The sequence below is a fragment of the Buteo buteo genome, chromosome 25 (genome assembly GCF_964188355.1).
Source record: "Buteo buteo chromosome 25, bButBut1.hap1.1, whole genome shotgun sequence".
Lineage (NCBI taxonomy): Eukaryota > Metazoa > Chordata > Aves > Accipitriformes > Accipitridae > Buteo > Buteo buteo.
Window position 1 is genome coordinate 64427 of NC_134195.1, and position 20493 is coordinate 84919.

The 20493-nt window shown below is 48.2% G+C and overlaps 1 long non-coding RNA gene across 3 annotated transcripts; it reads right to left on the bottom strand.

Annotated features, from left to right (window-relative positions):
* Positions 1–1984: 1984 nt before the first annotated feature.
* Positions 1985–11543, bottom strand: LOC142044668 (uncharacterized). 3 transcript variants are annotated; one of them, XR_012654386.1, is made up of 6 exons: positions 11462–11543; positions 10404–10930; positions 7817–8167; positions 7428–7486; positions 4841–4939; positions 1985–4248 (listed from the first exon to the last, which is right to left on the bottom strand). It is a non-coding gene; the product is annotated as an uncharacterized LOC142044668 (long non-coding RNA). The 3 variants fall into 3 exon arrangements; XR_012654385.1 differs by having other exon boundaries at positions 2026–3383; XR_012654384.1 differs by lacking the exon at positions 1985–4248 and having other exon boundaries at positions 4680–4939.
* Positions 11544–20493: the final 8950 nt, after the last annotated feature.

Below are 20493 nucleotides of genomic sequence, written 5' to 3' on the forward strand. Positions count from 1 at the left end.
CCGCGCTGCTGTACCGCGTTTCGGTTGCTAGGCAACAGCAGGAGGGCGGCAAAAGGCGCCACCGCGCATGCGCGGCTCCCGACTGCCAGGGCCGTGTTTTGGTTGCCGGGCAACAGCAGGAGCACCGTAAATCGCGCCGCCGCGCATGCGCAGTTGCCGAGGCGTCGTGTCGCGCTTTGGTTGCCAGGCAACAGCAACGAGCGCCTTAAAAGGCGCACTGCGCATGTGCGGTTGCCGAGCTGCCGTAAAGCGTTTTGGTTGCCTAGCAACAGTAGGAGCGCCGTAAACCACGCCACCGCGCATGCGCAGTTGCCGAAAAATTCCTTGTCGCGCTTTGGTTGCCAGGCAACAGCGGCGAGTGCCGTACAAGGCGCAACGCGCATGCGCAGTTGCCGAGCTGATGTAACGTGTTTTGGTTGCTGAGCAACAGCAGGAGCGCGCCACCGCGCATGCGCAGTTGCCGAAACGCCGTGTCGCGCTTTGGTTGCCAGGCAACAGCAGCGAGCGCCGTACAAGGTGCACTGCGCATGCGCAGTTGCCGAGGTGCCATAACGCGCTTTGGTTGCCAAGCAACAGCAGGAGCACCGTAACCCGCGCCACCGCGCATGCGCAGTTGCCGAAAAAATCCTTGTCGCGCTTTGGTTGCCAGGCAACAGCGGCGAGCGCCGTACAAGGCGCACCACGCATGCGCAGTTGCCGAGCTGCCGTAACGCGTTTTGGTTGCCAAGCAACAGCAGGAGCACCGTAAACCGCGCCACCGCGCATGTCGAGACGCTTTGGTTGCCAGGCAACAGCAGCGAGCGCCGTAAACGCACCACCGCGCATGCGCAGGTGTCGACCTGCCGTACCGCGTCTGGGTTGCCCAGCAACAGCTGGAGCCCACCGACACACGCCACCGCGCATGCGCCCCTCCCCAACGCCAGTTCCCACCTTCGGTCACCGGGCAGCAGCATCCGCATCCCCGTAACGATCCTCTTCGGAGCATCGGCTGGATGAGGGACGACTGACAGCTCAGACCAGCAGAGACCAGACACAGGCGGCAACTACTTACTGGGGGCACAGGGCTTACGTTGCCCTGCCCTTTCCCCACTCGCAGCCCGGGCAGTCATCTTCATCACCTCTGTTCCAAAAAGCACCTGAGTGGCTGGAGCGTTTACAGCAGTCAAGTGCAAAGAACAGACCATTCGGGTGGTCGCTTCTGCCCCTGCCCTCCCCACCCCATTATCTAGAGAGGAGAAGCAGCAGCACAGGGAACCTGCAGACTTGGGGTAGGTGCCCTGGGCCAAGCCCCAGGGACTGCTGTATCTGTCCGCATGTGCCATCAGGGTTGCGGGAGTGACAGCAGCCAGTCAACAGATGCTGGCGAGAGATTTAAAAAAAAAACAAACGCCTGGTTCAGCTGACAGCCTGAAGGCAGGCCACAAGAGACCCAAAGCTGCTCTGTGCCAGAGGGGCAGCTCTGTTCAGCAGGAAACACCGCGTCCCAGCGCACCAGATGCCAGCGGCCCACCTGCAAGCGAGCGATACCCTGGCGACCCTGGGGCTCAGCTGGGGTGGGCGCACCTTTCCTCACCTCTGTGCCATCAGAACTCTGCTCTCCTAATCCTGCACGCACGCAAGGCTTCTTGTGCGGGGCTTGTCTCTTATCGAAGAGACGCTGCACAGTGTTACTTACCGCCCTGCCCTCCAGCATGCAAAGTAATTAGATGTGAGGCAGGGAAAACAAAGAGGCGTGTCAGGATATTAATGTCCTCAGCAGAGGACCATAGAGCCCTCGAGGTTCCATCTTTGCTCCCTACAGAAGCGTGGCTCTGCACTCCTTGCTGCTCCTGCCAGCAAGCGACACAGTTGCCCTTTGCTGCCTGCAACACGCTGTACCTGCACGGCCCCAGTACTGCCGCTTACAGAGCGAGAGGCGCTCGCTATAAAGCGGCAATGAAGAACAAGGACGGCCCGTCAAGATGGCAGGACGAACATAGAGAGCCTCCAGCATTAGCCAGGCAGGGCTTGCAACTCACCTCGTGTCGTGGTTTAATGCAATGAAGCCCCACGCGACCGCTCACTCGCTCCCCCGCCCCCAGTGGGATGGGGAGACAACCGGAAGGGCGAAAGTGAGAAAACTCATGACTTGAAACGAAAACAGTTTAATCATTAAAAAGAAACAACAACAACAACAACTTGTAAGGAAAAGAAGAAAAAAAATGACAGAGAATGGAGTGCAGGCAGCATGCCAGGGGTCTGGAGCCTGATGGATGATGGGGGGTGGTGGTGTGTGGAATATGGAGGAGGGAAAGGAAGCAGGGTGGGGGGCCAGGAGATAGGAGAGCAGGGGATGCAGGGGGAAACAAGTCGTGTGGGTTAAAAACTCGAATGGGTGAAGGGGGCGGGCTGGAGCAGCGGGGGGCATATGGGGGAGAAACACACGCCAGGGAGAGGGTAGGTGAGGGTACAGAGGTGCATGGGGGGACACGGGTGGGGATGACCTACCCCAGGGAGTCCACCCAGGATGATCCACAGCAGGTAACTCAGCTGGGATAACCCTTAACAGAGAATCCACACCAGATAATCCACACTGGGAGGACCCCCAGCAATGCCCCACAAACTGCCTGTGCTTCACCCCCAATCTTCCCCAAACTAGGGAGTTTTTTGCTTTTTCAAAATACTCAGTTTGGGGTGTGTTTCAGTGCTTTTCCACAACATATAAAGGGGTGATCTTTTGGTTGTGGTTTTGTGCATGAAAATGGGGCGGGTTTTTTGCTTTCTAGCTGCACAAATCCAGGCGGATTTGGCTTTCCCAGGAGTCCCAAATTCGTTTGTTTTTTTCCGTTGCAGACCCAGAATCAGGGGGTTTGGGGTTGTCCTGGTTTTGGCTGGAATAAAGTTAATTTTCTTCTGAGTAGTTGGTACAGGGCCATCTTGGAGTTAGGATGAGAATAATGTTGACAACACACCGATGCTGTAGTTGTTGCTAAGCAGTGTTTATACTAAGTCAAGGACCTTCCAGCTTCTCATACCGCCCTGCCAGCAGAGGCTGGGGGTGCACAAGAAGAGTCGCTGAGCTAAAGGAGGATTCCAGGTAAACAGGTCAGCTCGAAATACACCACCTCCTTTAAAAGTTAAGAGCGATTTGAACACTTAAAATCAGCATTTAGGCTAATTGATACCATCTTGAACACCTTCTTAGCATACAAGTAAACACTCTTGCCGGTGTTGGAAAATGTCTCCTCCCTTCCTTACAGCACTGCTGCAGGGAGATAACCCTGGGAGGCTGCGGGACGAGGTCGCACACAATCAGAATCTATGCCTACGGATCCACCACAACAGCTACAGCCCTTGCGCTGCTGCTGCTGCTGCTTTGCATCTTGCTCGTTTGGTGAATAAAGCTGAAAGTGAAGTAGAAAACTTCAAAGAGCAAAATGAAAAATAAAGAATAAATCTCAATAATTCACTTTACACTAAAAAGGTGTCCACGTTTATATACGTCCAATAAAAATACTTATACTATAAAAGTATTTGATTTTCCTTTTCCATTACCTTAACTTGCACAGCTCTGAATTCATACCATTAAATTACCTATCTCCAAAGTACACAGTTATAATGTGACTAGGGGTTTTTGTGCGTGTTGCATAACGCGGAGGGACACCTGGCCAGCTGAGCTGCCCGAGAGGTGCTACTGAACTGCCAGGGAAACGCACCATTGAAAGCCAGACAGAAAGTACTTCAGAGCACTCCGTCAAAACATCAGGAAAAAAAACCCATAACATTCAGTTGCCTCTCTTTTTAAACGTTTAGAAAAATACCTAACTGCTTACATACACCTAACAAATCATATACTACAGCTATTTGGCAGTTGCAGTTTAAACAATGCAAGTCAATTTGTAAAATCCCCAGTGCTGCAATACCTCAGACTACCAAAAAGGACTGGCGGATTACCTAATGCTTTTGGCAGTACTGAAGCATGCAGAGCAACACGTTTTCATGTTATCTCGACTGTTACAACTGAGAAACCAAAGACCAGTGATGCTATCAGCTTTAGGAAGATGGGCTGTGCTTGGGTCTTTAGAAGGAAATTGACTTTTTTTTCTTTTTTTAAAGAGAGTGAAAAGTCTTGTTACTGATGACTTCTACTGTCAAGTCGATCACCTCTGAAGATCCACTCTGATGGGAAGTTCATAAAACAAAATTTCTTTGAGTGAGAAAGACTTCCATTTTGGAAAATCTCTTTCCAACTGAAGTCAAAATTACACACTGTAGGTTAAAGGAAAAAATACATTACTGAAGCAGTAACTCATCAAAAACACCTCAGGACTCACTGTCACTAGTTACAAGGCTGCTAATGCTTCCTGGGAAAGCCTGGAAAACACACAGATGCAACGCCCATTTGTCCTGTTTTGTCAACGTCTCTTCTTTGACCTTAATTGCTTTTAGTACAGATGCTAATTATCTCAGTAACGTTTTTGAGTACTACTGTATGATATTTTAAAAAAACTCATTGGCTGTAAAAGCATAAAGGTTTTATCATGAAAACAAAGTCTGTTTCTTCTGAACAGCTGAACTCTTATGAACAGTTTCTTCCCTCTTTTAGTACAAAATTAGTTTCACAGTATCATTTACTAGCAAGCACACAGAAACAGAAGATTATGCTTTCAGGAAGAGAAAATAAACTGAGGGAAGTAAACTTCGTATAGGTGTAACATGCTCCAGAACAGAACTTATTTTTATTATTTGTGTTAAAATATTTCATGTAAAAAAATGTAGAAAGAGAGTTGGCACACTCTCAATGTTAAAGTCCATACTGCAAGTACCTTTGGAAAAATGCAGACACACATCGTAGGCGTACCTTGTACTTGCAGGCCACTACGGAATCTTTCCATCTGTGTCGTACCGTCATGGCAGAAGAAAGGGCAACCACAGCGAAACGGTGCCAGCTGACATCCAGCTGAGAGAAGAAAAAAAAAATTAGCACAAAGCTGGGTAGGAATCCAAAGACACCTTTTTTTTGTGAAGGTTTGTGAAGACAGTACGACTGAGCGGAGGAAAAAGTATTTTTGCGTCATCTTCGGTACAGTTGTTGACACAGGCCACTAGAGCTTTTGCATTTTTCAGACAACCATGCCTTTTTTTTTTTCCTTTCTTTTTTGACTCATTGGCAACTTTACTTTCACCAGAACTCACTTTCCTAGATACATGCAGGTGACAGACATAGAGACCTACCTACATTTTCTCAAGCCTTAGTATAGCCAAGGCTTCATCACCCTATACGTCCCAAGTTGAGTTTTTTTGCTAAAGAGCACAGCAACACATCTGTCCTTGTGAACTGTCTCGTAGCAAAAAAGGAATGATTTTTTTCCAGGCCGTTGCTCCAAACGGTCAAGATCTTTTAAAACCACAGTTGTGCCACCAAACCCGCTCAGGGTCCCTCCTAGCTTTTGACCGCCCTGAGATTTAACAGGCACACGCTCCATTCCATCTTCCAACAGCAAAAATACGCTAACGCTCTCGGACCCAGAGCGCGACCCTACGGATGTCCACGCACACAGCCTGCCGTTTTGATGAGGAGCCACCGAGCATCCCTGCGAGCACAGCTGCACGCGCCAGATCGGTTTCACCTGCGCCACGAGTTACTGGTTTCGGTGAACATAGTTTCTGACGCTTTAAACCAAAAACCGTATCTCGATGCTTCGCCACAGTAGAAATGACCCATCGCTAGAACGCTACAAAAATGCAGTAAAACCCACAGCAGCAACAGCTCCAGAAATATTTAGACCAGGAACAAGGGAGAAAAATAAAACAGCTTCATCTCACGCATAGGGAGAGGCAGGCAGAGAAAAGGGTCGGCATTCTGAGCCCTTACAGAAAACGGGCATTCTCCTTCCATTCCTCAGCCCGTCCGTTAAGGTCTAAATACCGCAACACTACTACGGCAACGTCGAGAGCAGGGAACAGCAGCCCTGCCACTGGACTTGCCATTGATCCATGCTATTTACATAGCAGGATGCGTATGCAGAGGGACACGTTTTGCCACACACAGCCCTGAACTTCCTGAGAATTTACGTTTACCAAAAAAAGCCATTTGGAACATATTGCCAAACAACATTCGGCAAGAAAGCTTTGATGCGTTTGACACGCAAGTTTTTGGTCACTTGCTATTTGCTTCCTGTTGCTGCTGCTGTTCTTCCTTCAGAAATTCTACTCGTAGCCCAGTTATTCACTACTGGTTCAAGCATTTCCCTTCCTGGTATTACCAGCACATTCACAGAGGCAAGTAACTTAATTGCTCTTCTACAATTATCCAAACGACAATTACAGCCATGAAAGAGAAGGAGAGGTCAGGCAGCAGAAGAGCTCTGCAGGCTGGCACCAGTCAATATTGCACTCTCTAAAAAACAAACAACAACAAAACAAAACCGTGACCCTGTATCCTTCTTTTTTTTTTTTTTTTTTCTTCTTTCAGAGCTCATCCCTGCCTCAGCATTTTGTCTTGTCAGAGCATGAAGCGCAGGTAATCCGTACCCTGACGACTTTTGCATGTGATGAGTGCCTGTTCAGAAATAGTCCAGATCTGCAAGACTGGTGTCATTTTTATGGTTTTAATCATCATAACTCAAATTTTATTTAGTCACGCATTTGTGAGGAAACTAATTAACTTTTAGACACTGCCTCTCCTTTTTTTGGGGGGTGGGGGTGGAAATGTGTTAGAGACTGAAAAACACGATTCAGAGCTCCCAACCACGAGGGAGTGGTGGAGAAATCAATGAAAGCAAAGACCAACAGCAGCAACATCAACTCAAAGTTGGCTTTAATTCCGATCACGTACTTAAGCGACTCTCCAAGTCTATGCCTCGGTCCTAGGAATGACTAGTCCTTTTTTGGAAGAACAAGCTTTTTCACTTAAAAGTCATAGACTGAAGACTCCGCTGAACGGAATGGGGATTGTGACACGGGACAACATGCCATCAACACTCTTAATGGGGGGGGAAAAAAATCAAATAAAAATCAAGTTTAAGTACCAGTTTCCATCATGTTTCACTCATTACATTTCTGCTGGCATCTAGGTGCTCAAAAATGAACTACAGAGACACCACATATTCCTAAAAATTCAGTTATATATAAAAAAGTAAAAGGCTATTTCCAACTTGCCCATAAAATCAGTATGAACAGAGAGAAGAGAAACACTCAACCCTGAAGAAGCTAACAGGCAGCTCTGAATTTACCAGATATGAAATTTCGTTCTTTCACCTGAAACAAAAACATATCAAGGGACCAGTTCAGGAAAAAGGCATGATCTGTTAACAGCAATTTTTCCATCAGCTTTTCTGCACTAGCAGCAAATATGCCTTCTCTGTGGGTTTAACGTGGAGCATCTGTAGTGCCCTCGAACTCGCAAGTGTTTCTCTCTGCTCCCCTAGCCCGATACGTGTGATTACCTGAGCAGCAAGCGGAATTAACCACGCAGGATTTTCTTCGTATGACGTGGAAGGTGACACTGGGAAAAGAGGAGACAAAGAAATGAACCTGCTTGTCACACCCAGCCAACGGTGAAAAGACAGGGGAGGATTCTGCCGGAAGGGCTCTGAACCCCAGGAGCTCCCACCGGCCGGTTTCTCTCCCCTTTGCCCGGTACCGAGGGGATGACGACACCTCGCCCGCACCCCCTTGCAGGGGGGGCTGCCCCAGGAGAGCCGGGGGACTCCCACCTCGCTTCTGCCCACAGGAACGGACCGGGCAAGACCCTCCACGCAGAGAGGGGAGCGTGGCGTGGATTGCATCCCCGATGGAAGAGGCCGGGCTCCCCGCTGGCAGAAGGACAACTCACCTCCCTGCTGCTCGGAGCTGCTTGCTGCGGACAGCCCTGCCTGCGCCCGGCCGCTCTTCGGCCGTGCTGGGAGCGCGGTCCGGCCGACGGACGCTCCAGCGAAAAGACGCTCCAGCTAATCACGCCTCCTGCTCGTTACAGCCGCAGGTACTTTTGCCTCTGGCTAATGCACGTTCCAGACAGCGGACACCCCCCGCCTCATTCCAGCTCCCGCTTGCTACAGTTCTGGCTCCTTGAAGCCCCAGCTCCGCACTGAAGCTCCGGCTGATTTCAGCTGCTTCTCCTTACAAGCTCCAGCTACGTGCAACGGTCTGGGCTTTCCATAAGGTTGCATATCAACTGCTGTCAGAACTGGAGCATTAGGATTAAACATCAGAGTTACACGCCAAGTAAATATCCGTTAGTTTGGGCGATTAATTACTTAACAACTATTCTGAGCAGCATAGAAAGAAGAGCTGGACTCAAAGATGGCACGTGGGGTTTGAAAAGCGCCTTTACCCCCACAGACCATCACAGATGTTGAGTTCGGCCTGCTGCGTGCCAGACTCCTGAACTTCGGTGTCTGACACAACCAGACCCCCATCCCACCTCTGCTTTCCCCCGCAGCCCCCAACACCCTCCCACCCGCCTGCAAAACCAGCCAAGCCGTCTTCTGCTTTTGGCCCCCACACCAGCTGACTCAGGGCCCATTTGGGAGCCAAAAAACCCGGCTGCTGAGCCTGTTCTCAAGGCCCAAACACACAGGACCAGACCTCTGTTTCTGGGCCCAAAGCCACACAGCTCGGTCTGTTTCCGAGCCCCAAAATCAGCCACACGAGACTGTTTTCAAGCCCCAGAACAGAAGACTTGTACTCCATTTCTGACCCTGCAGTGCCCACAGGTGACGCCGAGCGTAGCCACCCCAAAGCCCTGCACCCCCAGGGCCCCACGCGCAGTTTCGGGGAGTGCTCGGGACCTGCGGAGGGCCCGGCCCCACGCCTCTGCCGGGCAGCCCCAGCACAGGCAGGGCGTCGCTTCACGATTGCCGTTTCAGGCTTTATTTCCCCACCATCACTAGCATGGCCAGGCCCCCACCCCAAACCCCCCAGCCAAAGCACCCCCGCGGGTAGACGGGCCCAGCCACCTGGAAAACAATTAAACCAAAGGGGGAACAAGACAGAGAATGTGGGGAAAGGCAAGGAGAAGGACACAGAAACAAAGAGAGCGCAGGAGGGATAGGGAGCAAGACAGAGAGATGGAGCAAGAAAGGAAAAAAGGACGGGAGGCAGAACCAAGGGAAAGAGAGACAAGGACAGGGAGCAGGACAAAGGGACGGAAGAGAAAAAAAAATAGCGACGGGCTGCAGGACAGAGATGAAGGGATTAAACAGACACAAGGAGCACGACAGAAGGACAGAGAGAGACAAAAGGGACAAAGAGCAGGCCAGCACTGGAGGGGAAAAAAACAACTGCAATGGGCAGTAGGGGAGAGATACGGAAAAAGAAAAAAATACTGAGGAACAGAAAAAAGAAAGAAGAGACAGCTAGCTGGACAGGGGGACACAGTTAGAAAGGGTGGGAGAGGGAATGGGGCAGAGAAAGACAGAAAAGGTCTTGTGAAAGAAAGCAAGGCAGAGGGACATCACGGTGGGGTGGGGGGGAAGGGAGAAGGGTCTGGACAGAGATGGAGAAATAAGCAGCAGCGACAGAGAAAAAGAGATAGAGAGAGGGACAGGGAACATGGCAGAGAAGGAAAAATCAGGACAGCGGCAGGACGGAGATGAAAAACTGGGACAGTCCTCAGGACAGAGAGTAATATGAATACGAGCAGGGAGCGGGACAAAGGGATACAGTGAGAAATGACGGGACAGGAAGCAAGACAGAGCGACAGACAAGAACGATGACAACGAGAGAGAGAGAGAAAGACAGAGACCGTGAGAAGCACAGGGGGTTGGGGAATTTAGAAAGAGAGGTATCAGGAGCCCTGCAGAGAAAGGGAGGGTGAATGAAAAAGGGACAAGAAGCAGCACAAAGTGTCAGAGAGAGTAAGAGATGAACAGGAAGGAAGATGGGGACAGTGAGATACAGAATGGAAAAAATAAACAGCAACAGTAAGCAAGACAAAGGGATAGAGAAAGTAGGAAGAAGAGAGATAGGAAGGCAGGGACACAGAGCAGCACGTATAGGCGCAGAGAGAAAAAGAATGCCAGGGAACAGGCCAGAGAAATTGGAGGGGGGAAAGAGGCAGATGCAGATCAGGACAAGGAGATGGAAAAGGAAAAAACAGCAACTGGCTGCAGGACAAAGACGGGGGGCAGTGGCTAGGAAGCGGGAGAGGGAGCAGGACAAGAACGCAGAGAGAAAAAGAAAAGGGCGCAGTCAAACAAGAGAGAGAAAGGGGGAGAGAAAGAGGGAGCAGGACAAGAAAATAGACAGAAGAGGAGAAGTACAGGGAAGCAAAAAAAAAAAATCCAACAAAAAAAAAACCAAACCACCAAAACCCAAACATCACAGAAGCATGGGAAAGAGAGGGAGCCAGGAGAGGGGGAGGGAGGGAGGGACCAGGATGCACAAGAGGAGTGACAGGGCCCCGAGGGCCCAGGACTCACCACAGCTCTCACTCTTGGAGCTGCCAGAAAACCTTGCCAGCTCAGACACTTCTTTCTCCTTCTGTCCTCCCTTCCTCTTCTGTAACTCCAGTCGCTTGGCTGTCCTCCACACAATGGAACACGCGAGCGTCTCGCAGCTTTTATGAGATGAGGCCTCCTAGACACGGAGCCTCCCTCGCTCACTACGTGGCCGTACCGCGCTGCTGGTCATGCATACAGGCCCTGGCGGTCTGACCTGCTGTGGACTATGAGGAGGGATCCTCCCACACCCAGAGAGGCAGGCTCTCTCTTGCCTGCAGCAGGAGGCAGCTGCCGGCCGGCCTTCCGTTTCTTCTTCTCTACCTTTCTGTGGCCTCTCCAGCTTCAGCAGCTCCCGTCCACAGCCAGCAAGCGCTCCGCCTGTCCCTCTGTGCTCCCGCGCCGCGAGGAGAGGGAGGCCAGGCAGAGACAGCCCACGCGAGCCTGAGGCTGCTGCAGTCAACGGCATCCCCGGGGACGAGCGGACAACCGCACTCACAGCGTGGCCTCTGGGAGAGGGAAAGAGGCAGCAGTGACCGTTATTACCGTAGCTTGACCCTGGCCGGAGCCCCTCCTTCCGCAGGGGCTTCCGCAGACGCCGCTCGTTCCCCGCGCCGCTGCTAACGGCACCCACGTTCAGGGAGACTCGAGAACATCGGAGGGCCAGCTTGCTGCCCTCACGACAGGGCTCGGGGGCTGCCTGCGGCTACAGCACAGGCTTCAGGGGAGGGGCTGGAGCTGGGGGCAACCGCACGGGCCGAGCGGGGCCGGGGGAAGGCGCCGGGGGAGCTCCGGCGACTCGGGGGGGAGCTCCGGCGACTCGGGGAGGCGCCCGCTGGCCGCGCCGGGGGGGTGCCCGCCTCCGTCCCCTCTTCCCTTCTATCGGCTCTCGGGGAACTGCCCGGCGCTGCCCTGGCCCGGCTCGCCTCCGGCGGACCGGGAGCCTGCCGCGGCGGCCGCTTCGCAGCTTCCCGTCCCGCCAGCCCCGGCCGGCCAGGAGGCACCCCTCGCCACCGCCCCCGCCGGAGCGGATCGCTCGCCTCGCCCGCGGGCCCGGCGCTCGCCCGCTGCCGCCGGGACCCGCGCCCTGCGCGCCGCCACGCTGCTCCCGGGGACCGCGCATGCGCCGGCCGTCGACGGCGCGCCGGAGGGCTCAGAGCCGGCGCGCGAACGCCGGGCTGCAGTACCGCACTTTGGCCGCCAGGTGGCAGCAGCAGCGGACGGCGAGAGGCGCGTGCCCGGGGTGCCGGCGGCGCTGCAGTTCCGCGCTTTGCGCGCCGAGCGCCCGCCCACACCGCGCGCGTGGGGCGGCAGCGGCGTTTCCTCACCGGGAGGAAGCAACGAGCGCGGCGGCACCGGCCCGCAGGATCGCACTGCCGTTACCGTCGGACGGCAGCGTGGAGAGTGGGACCGTCACCGCGCATCCGCGGCTCCGAGCGGCAGTACCGACTTTGGCCAACGGGTGGGAGCATCCCCGTAACGATCCTCTTCGGAGCCGCGGCTGGATGAGGGACGACTGACAGCTCAGGCCAGGAGAGACCAGACACAGGCGGCAACTACTTACTGGGGGCACAGGGCTTACGTTGCCCTGCCCTTTCCCCACTCGCAGCCCGGGCAGCCATCTTCATCGCCTCTGTTCCAAAAAGCACCCGAGTGGCTGGAGCGTTTACAGCAGTCAAGTGCAAAGAACAGACAAGTCGGGTGGTCGCTTCTGCCCCTGCCCTCCCCACCCCATTATCTAGAGAGGAGAAGCAGCAGCACAGGGAACCTGCAGACTTGGGGTAGGTGCCCTGGACCAAGCCCCAGGGACTGCTGTATCTGTCCGCATGTGCCATCAGGGTTGCGGGAGTGACAGCAGCCAGTCAACAGATGCCGGCGAGAGATTTAAAAAAAAAAAACAAACGCCTGGTTCAGCTGACAGCCTGAAGGCAGGCCACAAGAGACCCAAAGCTGCTCTGTGCCAGAGGGGCAGCTCTGTTCAGCAGGAAACACCGCGTCCCAGTGGACCAGATGCGAGCGTCCAGCCTGCAAGTGAGAGATACCCTGGCGATCCTGGGGCTCAGTTGGGGTGGGCGCACCTTTCCTCACGTCTGTGCTATCATCAGAACTCTGCTCTCCTAATCCTGCACGCACGCAAGGCTTCTCGTGCAGGGCTTGTCAGTTGGAAGTGAAGCAGGGAAAGAAAAGAGGCATGTTGGTATATTAGATGTCCTTATCAGATGACCATAGGGACCTGGATGGCAACTAAGTACCACGCAGCCACTTGCTCATTCCCCTCCCCTGTAGTGGGATGGGGGAGAGAATCGAGGAAAAAAAAGTAAAACTCATGTGTTGAGATAGAGACAGTTTAATAGGACAGAAAAGGAAGGGGAAAATAATAAATAATGATAATAGAATATACAAAACAAGTGATGCACAATACAACTGCTCACCACCTGCTGACCAGTGCCCAGCCAATCCCTGAGCTGCACTGTCCTCTGGCCATCTTCCCTGGTTTATATACTGGGCATGACATCATATGGTATGGAATACCCCTTTGGCTCTTTTGGGTCAGCTCTCCTTGCTGTGTCCCCTCTCAGCTTCTTGTGCACCCCTAGCCTCCACTGGCAGGGCAGTATGAGAAGCTGGAAAGTCCTTGACTTAGTATAAACACTGCTTAGCAACCACTAAAAACATCAGTGTGTTATCAATATCATTCTCATCCTAAATCCAAACTACAGCACTATACCAGCTACTAGGAAGAAAATTAACTTTATTCCAGCCAAAACCAGGACGGCATCCACCCTTTATTCTATACCATCTACATCATGTCCAGGTCCCACACTTCCTGATGCATTTTCAATTAATCACCACCACTTTTCCTATCTTTTGATACCTATACACACAGATATCATTCCTTTAGTCTATGGGCTTTTAAAATGTCTATTTAAATGTCCCTTTTAAATGTCCATTGAGTTCATGACTTTGGGCTTCATCTGTCACACCAGTCTTTCTGGGCAGGAGGGATGGTGTGAAGTCTGCTCAATTGGTAGAGCAGGATTGGGCTTCAGTGCAGTGTGACGAGCAGGTGACATTGGACGCAGCAGGAGGATGGTGGGTAGTGTTGGATTGTTGCATGCTGAAGGCAGTTCTGGTCCCATCACTACTGCGCTTCATTCAGTTTTATCAAAGTTCATTCTTCATTTGTTTGCCTTTGCCTGAGGTGGGAGTGACCCAGACTCTTTTCCCCAGCATATTTTTTATGTGCACTACAGGGACTTTATCCCCTTCTACAGTACGTAAAAGTTCTGTTTGGGCAGGGCCAGCCCAATTGGCAGATCGCCTAGTGTTGACTAACCAGGGGGCCTTTGCTAAATGTGTATCCCAGTGTTTGAAGGTTCCACTCCGCCATTGCTCTCAATGTAGTCTTATTTAACAGTCCATTGTACCATTCGACTGTCCCGGAGGCTGGTGCATGATAGGGGATGTGATATACTCACTCAATGCCATGCTCTTTAGCCCAGGTGTCTATGAGGTTGTTTTGGAAATGAGTCCTGCTCTCTGACTCAATTCTTTCTGGGGTGCCATGTCACCATAGAAATTGCTTTTCAAGGCCCAAGATAGTGTTCCAGGCAGTGGCGTGGGGCACAGGATATGTTTCCAGCCACCCAGTGGTTGCTTCCACCATTGTAAGCACATGGCACTTGGCTTGGCAGGTTTGTGGGAGTGTGATATGGTCAATCTGCCAGGCCTCCCCATATTCAGATTTCAGCCAGCACCCTCCATACCACAGGGGCTTTAACAACTTGGCTTGCTTAATTGCAGCACGTGTTTCAAAGTCATGGATAACCTGCACAATGGTGTCCATGGTGAAGTCCATCCCTCAGTCAGGAGCCCATCTACATGTGGCATCTCTTCCTTGATGGCCTGAGGTTTCATGGGAAAAGGGAATTGGTTCCTTCTCTATTTTTGTAAAGCATTATTGGTTGCAATGGTATATAATTATTGCACTAAACCAACCTCGTCACATATACAATTAAAGCAGAAATAGCGCTTGTGTCATTACTAGGGTGGAGATGAGAGACTTCTGATGGCAGCTTTATGGCCAGCACATTCCACCCCTCTACAGTGGAAAGTTTTCAGATCCTCCTCTAACCAGTGTTCATCTGTAAACACTACCTTAGACTGGATTCAGCTCAAAACCTAAACTGTCTGGATGCAACTACTTTCCCTACATTTCAAGGAAATGTTTTGTGAGTTTCTCACTTGGGACATAATGGATAATTATAAGTGGGACCCTAGTGCTGCCTATTATTAAGTCCCTGTTCTGAGTTGTTTATCACGTTGCCAAATCTTAACCATTTAGGCTGAAATTTTCCACAGTGACTGTCTGCTTCAGACTGAATTTTATTTCCAAGAGGGAGAGAAGAAAATAAGTTGTTATGTCCAAGTTAAATACATTCCTCTGTGAACAGTTAAACCACTGAACTTTTTGTGATGGGTTTGCACCTCAAATGCATTCTCTGACCCCTTGTAAGCATTGAATGAATGCTGAGCCTTTTTCTCTTATCTGCATTGAGAAGGTCTCTCTCCTGTACAGGTGTTTTTATGAAACTTGTAGAAGCTTGATACACTTGGGGCTTCTACCTTCTTGTGGAATTTGGTTAAACAAATAAAGACATACAGAAGATATATCTGAGCGGAGGGCTGCCTGATATGCACTTGAGTCCACATGTTCTTTCCTTTATGAAAGGTTAAAAATCTAGGTGGAAAGCATTTTTTAAAAATCCCGCCACCCATCCCCACTCCAAGCAAAGTGGGAGGGATGCTTTACTTCCCAGTCATGCACAGAATAGGAGCCTGAAATTGGATAAGCAACTCACAGGACAACTGTGGGTGGGGAAGAGTAGCTTCACTGAGAGTGGAGTGGGGCCTTTTTGGACAAAGAGTGAAGTCAAAGAATCAGCACAGGAAGGCCTAAGGGAGCTAAAGAAAATAGTCAAAGAATAGGGAAGGAGACAGTTGGGACAGATGCAATTAAGGACAGCATCCTAAAGTGCATTCACAAGAAGACCGATTAAGGTTACATAATCTTAATGTCTAGCACATCCCATTTTTTTAAGTCCTTGACATTGTAACTTTAAACTTCTCTTAATGTAGTATTTTTGGGATGTATTTTAATTTATATACCTGAAAATAGGCCATCTTAGCCTCTTGGGCCTTGTAATACTGAGCTGACCCCAAAAGCTTTAAAATTCTGGGTGCAAAATCCAGGCTCTGTCATGAAGAAGGTGCACATGGCACAACGTCGAACCTGGCAAGCTCTAGCTTTGTGGTGGAAACCAAATTCAAAGTCTGGGCAATTCCCAGTAACACTTGAATGTTGAACTGGAGGTGGCTTATATTTACCAGTTTCTAAACAAAAAGGGCTGTTTATTCACTTTATATTTTACCAGTTGTTACCAAAATTCCTTAGAAGTAATCACAAGAACTGAGAAAATAACAATCCTTCTTTCTCATACCATCAGTGAATGCTTTAATCACTGACTTACATGATTATCCTCTTTCTGAGTATCTCTAGCCTAATAAATTTTGAATTCCTAATTTTACATTGAAGACTCTTAGCCTTCTCCACTTTCCTTTTCCTCCCTTTCTTCCTCTACCCCCACAAAAGTCTAGCCTAGCATGTAACCTTATTTTATACTTAAGGCAAATTTCTAAGAAATGTTTATCAGAGCCTTTCAAGTGTTGTCATATTATGTGGGAAAAGGTGGATGCTATTATAATTGCTGATTTTATAGGAAAATAGCCACAACCTATCTGTATTGTGAATGGCCTGATCTTGTCAGTGTGTTTTAAATGACCCCATTAGGAATAGGTGTTTGAATAACCAATAGCTGAGTGCTAGTTTGGGATCTAATGGCACTTGCGTGGGACTGAGGCACTGTTCTGCCCAGTGAGCTGTTGTGCCAAGCATGTTCACAGACAAAGAGCTTCAAAATCAAAAACCAAGTGGAAGAGATTTTGGGGTTCTACCGCTGTACTTCAATGTAAACAAATTCTTTTTTGGATCTGGCCCCAGCGGGCATAAATCAAGACTGTCCAGTCATCTTCTGTTAGTGTGGTGAACATGGTGCGTTTCTAGTTTTCTTAGAGCTGACTTCTGTATGACTGATTCACAGTTAATGGTTACCCTCATTACAGAGAGTCCTCAGAGCCTCCTGTAGAGGTCCCTATGGTTCTCTCTTGTCACATCAGGGCTAGCTATGAGATCAGACCAGGTTGTTCAGGGCTTTACCCAGTTAGGTATTGGAAAACTTTCAAAGATGCACAAGAGACTGCACAACCTCCCTGGCAGCCTGTCCCACTGCCTGCCTGTTGTACTGGTGAAAATTTTCTCCTTATATCTAGCAAGAACCTCTCTTATTTCAGTTTATTCCTGTTTTCTGTCATCCCCCTGCCATGCATGGCTGTGAAGGGCCCGACTACCTCCTCCTAGTCCCCTCCCTGTAGTCACCTGGCTGTCTGTGAGGTGCCTCTGAAACCATCTCTGTACCAGGTTGGACAAGTCCCACTGCTCCAGCCTCCCCTCATGGAGCAACACTCCAGCCTTCATCATCCTGATGGCCTCTGCTGAGCTTGCTCCAGTTTGCTGATGTCTTTGCTGAACTGGGGCCACAAAAGTGTATGCAGTGCTCTAGATGGTCTGTCAAGTGTCAGGTAGGGGGGCCCACCACTTCCCTTTAGCTAGTTTACTTGCCAAACTGAAATCCTACGAAAAGCCAAGAATAAGGTTTCTGTTATTAAGAGAGGAAGAATTTACATACTGTTTTATTCCTTCCTTTGTTTTTTTCTGAACTGTTTCCATCCCCTACTCAGCCCTTTGTTTCAGTGAGTCTCCCATTATCATTGCCCGTAACAATGTGATCATTACTAACAGTAAACTAAAATAACTTGAGGACAAGGAGAACATAGTAGAGATTCTGTGGCTCTGTATTTGGGTACTAATGAGTGGATGAAGTGATATTTAACTACTTGTTAGATTGATGTAGATTATAAAGTTTCAGCCCTTCATAATCTTTACAATAAAATTGCCACAAAAAGATGGATGAAAAGTAGTGAATAATACCGCATTAATATATGTTTGTATGCTTTTTGAAATGGTCTTAATCAGGGCAAGCACTTAAATAGATGACTGTGTATCCACAAGGGTCTTTCTTTTGCAAGTTTTGATTATAACAAGAAATAAAACTAGTGGGATAAAAATATACCAAATCATTATAAATGCCAGCTTATGATTAACCTGTTGCAGGGTAAACCTGTGTATCCTCATCATTAAATCAGGAGTTGCCATTCTGCAGAGGCAGTTAGGAAGTTTTGCTACAGAAATATCTTTTCCTCCCTGATGACAATGCTCTTATTGTAGCTGTTCAAATTGCATTCTTGCTGTCCTCTGAAATCTTTCCTAACTCTTGGAGATAAAAAGTATTTTCCCTTCCATTCTTCATATTTAACCATCCTTCCCAGCTAAATGATGTAGCCTTTTTTAATGTTTCCTTTTAGGATATGCACAATCTCTACTCTTCTTACCTAGCATTTACTTGTTTTCTTGTTGGTTATTTTTGCCTGAATTAATGTTAAAAACTGTCTGTAGAGCTTGGAATACATCACTGATTCACCTCTCCTGATACCACTTTTTGTATTTATTTATAATCTAAATACATCTTCATATTGTATTGTAATTGTATATGAGGTGGGCTTTTTCATTGTTCCACAGAAGATACCAAACTTAACTCTTTCCACAACATGTTACAACTAACTGGGCCTTCTTTCTGAGATGCATTATTTTGTTCTTGTTTATAGTGCATTTTACTTGCAATCATGTTACCTAATTACCTTATTTTGCTGACATTCCCCACAATACTTTCTAGTACTGAATAGAGGTAACATTGTCAACGTATTTTCCTAAACTCATTTACTTTCATTATAAAAGATATTGAAGACAATCTGATGGAATATTGATTAGAAGTTAACATATTAACTTTCCTCTATAGAAACTAGCCTTTTCTTTTATTAATTCCTTTATGTCTTTTAAGTAGTTTTTGATTTCGGAGGGGTCGTCATCTCATTCCACAGTGGCTCTGAACCAATGCAAAGGAATTTCAGAAAAAATATCTGCAAAAACTCTTCAGTCACAGCAAAGAGATGACTACTTTGTTAATTCCTCCCTCCATGTGAGAAGTTAATCACGCTGAAATTTTACGCTGTGATCTTCTCTTGCTCTGATATAATTCAAAATAAGAAATATTCAAATACAGGCACTCTGGCTACCCTCAGCTGTTTGTATTAGACTTAAGATTTCATGCAAAGCTATGTTCAAACATAAGCATTCCTTGACCTTGAGTGGCCTTGAAACTGTTTATTAACTTATATTAGGAAAACCTGTGAATGAACTAGCCTCAAATTACTCAAAGCTTCGGAGTACAGGGATGTTGTAATTCTGTACCTACCTTGCACCTATCTCTGAAACCATTTTTGTCCAGGCCAGAGGACTGTTTGATTTTGTTTATAATTTTTTCACTTACCCTTTCCAGTGAGGCTTCTGGCTGTTTTTCTGTCTCCCCAGTTGCAACACCATCCTTAAACAGATCTACTCAGAAGCTATTTCTACATTGTCAATTTTAGAATAAACAAACAGCATGAATTAAGAAAGCTAGTGAAATGCTGACTCTTTCTCACAGCATGCACTTTTGAGAAGAGCACCTGGCATAAAATCTTATTTCCAAAACTGTAGAATAGCATAAAATATTGAATGTAGAGAAAATCACAGTGAATTGCTTAGTAGAAGGAAAGTCTGAGGTGGTGGTAGTTCATATTAGTAAGAAATTAAAGGAGAAAATCATAACGTACACAATGGCGAACTACATGTTAAAGCTTCTGAGTGAGATTAATGATCTAGAGCACTGTTTGAAATCAGAAGCAATGACTTGATGCAAAGGAAGCTTTATACTGCGGGAAGATGTTCTAGCCTTTAAAATATTCTTGCCAAAAGGCTGAGGTGAAAAACACAAGTTGTCTTTATAAAAGCAATCTTTATGTGCCAGTAAGTGGAAGTAGATATTTAGCAAGCCTTTTTTCTTCTTCCCTGCAATGCAGCTGGTAACGTCAAAGGAGTAACAATGAGGACGTTTACAGCAGACCTTCTCCAAAGTCTTCCAGAATCTGAGGGTTTTTGCCATGAACTTTGAATGTGCTGGTTTTATATGTAAATCAAAGGCTTTCAAACCAGAAATTAGAATAAAGAAAACCCATCTCCTCATACATTAGAGATTCACATTTTGTTTTATCCAGTGAGTTTTGAGACCTATTTCATAAAATGGAATATTTCCTAAAAGAAAGATATATCATGCTTATGTCCAGCTGGCAGTATTATTCTGAGAGGCAGAAAATGTAAGTTTAACTCTCCTTTGGGAAAGGGAGCAAGCAGATTTATGTATGCAGCTAACTGGATAAGCACTCTAGCTGTTTGGCTATGGGAACAGGCTTCCTAGAGGGGTGGTCGATGCCCTATGCCTGTCAGTGTTTAAGAGGCATTTGGACATTGCCCTTAATAATATGCTTTAACTTTTGGTCAAGCAGTTGGACTAGATATTCACTGTAGGTCCCTTCCAACCGGAACTAGTCTATTGTTTTCTATTCTATTCAGATGGTAGATACTCACAAAGCATCCTGCCATATATAATCTCTCATTTTGGAAAGTGAAAAGACATTTAGCACAGAAATAATTTCACTTAAATTTATATGTAATAGCACATATCAGAGCTGGCCACCTAAGACTCCTTTAGGAACCAGTAGAAAAAACAGATGAATCACATGAAGTAGACAAACATCTTGAAGTAGACATACAAATCATGTCAGATGAAATATTCCCTGTAAATATCTATTAACAGTGGAAAGAATTTCAGATTTCTAGGTCAGATGTAGATGTTTACCTTGTAGACATCTATAGTTAGGAAAGACAAACCCCATCCCTAGTTCTGGTGTTTTACAGAAATTTAGGCCTGATCTAGTCACTCAATTGCTTGACTCTTCC